The sequence below is a fragment of the Perca fluviatilis genome, chromosome 7 (genome assembly GCF_010015445.1).
Source record: "Perca fluviatilis chromosome 7, GENO_Pfluv_1.0, whole genome shotgun sequence".
Taxonomy (NCBI): domain Eukaryota; kingdom Metazoa; phylum Chordata; class Actinopteri; order Perciformes; family Percidae; genus Perca; species Perca fluviatilis.
In genome coordinates this window covers 34,472,302-34,474,141 of record NC_053118.1, presented here as the reverse complement: position 1 = coordinate 34,474,141, position 1,840 = coordinate 34,472,302, and the positions used below count along the sequence as shown (strand labels likewise).

The 1,840-nt window shown below is 38.6% G+C and overlaps 1 long non-coding RNA gene across 1 annotated transcript in view; it reads left to right on the top strand.

Annotated features, from left to right (window-relative positions):
- Positions 1–366: 366 nt before the first annotated feature.
- The window catches only part of LOC120561767, a 17,030-nt gene continuing 15,556 nt past the window's right edge, over positions 367–1,840 (top strand). The window contains exon 1 of the long non-coding RNA XR_005639651.1: positions 367–416. This is a non-coding gene — a long non-coding RNA (uncharacterized LOC120561767). The remainder of the gene's footprint in view (positions 417–1,840) is intronic.

Below are 1,840 nucleotides of genomic sequence, written 5' to 3'. Positions count from 1 at the left end.
GACGGAGACCAGTGAAGGATATTAGAAGCACTTTTCCGGTGATCCCTTGCTTTACTGCGCAGCCTCCAACTGACAGAGACAACGTAGATGTGACGTGAGCAACCTGTCTGAAAGTTGTAAGTCTTCTGGTAGCTGTGCCAAGAGAAATCTCAATCATTCCCAATCTTACAGAGACGGAGAGCGTAGGTATATGTAAGGAGATAACATAAGCACAGGCTAATTATTGCTAACTAACATGCTAGTTAACATTAGTAATTAAACCTAAACAGCTCATGTAAGTCGAAACTGCCTGCAAGCTTCTCCTGTACTATACGGTAATTCCTCTACTGTGCGACAGTAAGTCGCGTGGTTATGACACAATCGTTAGCCTATTTTTACAAAAACGTCTGCTACGGAGCCATAACGTGAGGTACAAGGTAATGGAGCCTTTTATACATTGTTGTGTTTCTTTAGAAAAATAAACAATGGACAAATAGAGTCTTTAAACGCTTCAGATGTAAAGTTATTCGCAGTCAAGTGACGTAAAAAAAAAAAGGCGGTCAGTGGAATGCTAACAGGAGGTGATACCTTTGTAGCAACAAAATGGCGCCATCGAAGGTTCGAGTTCTGAAGCGAAGCTTACCCCCTTGGTTTCTACCCTAACTGGTTTCCGTATGTTTTGTTTACCTAATAGCTGCCGATGTGGTCTGCCTGTGTCACCAGATTCTTCACACAATCACAAACATATTACTGCCGATTTTCAAATCGTTTCCCAGATCTACTGTCGCAAAAATGTTTGTCTAAGTAATCACCACATCACAACAAACTACAAAACCTACAAAAAAAAAAGAAGATCTAAAAACAATATAATCATTCAGGTTCGGGTCGAGCTGGTTTTGATCTTGTGGCATAAATATAATAGTTAACACCTAAGTCTGCAGCTCTATGCAGTGAGCTATCGAAGTTCTAAATGAAGCTGCTTTCAATCACATATCTATCAGCTACGTCATCAACCAGGTAACATTTTGATTTGAGCGGATCTAAAACAACTGGTTACCTGGGCTTAGTTGAGGAAATACCCAATGATAGTTTTCACGTTTCTTTCCTCACATCTACGGCCATATGGACTACTACTACTTCATCACAGCCACCTACTAAGCTACACATTGGGACTGATACATATGTTTTAACAGTAACGATAACTCGTGGTCTAATATTGTCGATATACACAGTTGTTACCACCGAGTCACAGAAAAGTGGTAGTAGGCTACACGACTCAGTTTGAATGCATGGTCTTTATGATTTACAGTCATTGTCTCTCCTTTTGTGTAACCTATATGGTATGGGATATAGTAGCCTAATATATACCTCAGAATTTGCAAAACAATGGCTTGTAATACAGTGTTAACCTACTTGAGTTTGGCTGCGAATTAACCAAGCATGTTAATGTGTCTCTAATCGAATCATTCCATCCAAACTGATGTAAAGTTATTCTGAAATCTAACTCCGACACAGCAAAGTAGCTATTGATATTTTTTAATGAGCTTATTCATCTTTAGTGATATGAGTTTCTCTCTGGGTTTAACCCAGTGAGTGCGCCTCTTGTGGACAAAATAAAACACCAACAATTACAACATGAGAAACATCACATTCATAGCATTAATTATTACAAGCCACTTACAAAAACGCATTCATAACGAATCAGTAGCCTACAATTGCAAGAAAGGCGAAAAAGAAAGTTGATCTGTATATATGCCTTAATCGCCTCACAGTGATTGCTAACATCAAAGCAACATTTTGTTTTGGGTTGATCTGAAACAATAATAGGCCTATATCATTTCCTCGTGTCTATTGTAATATT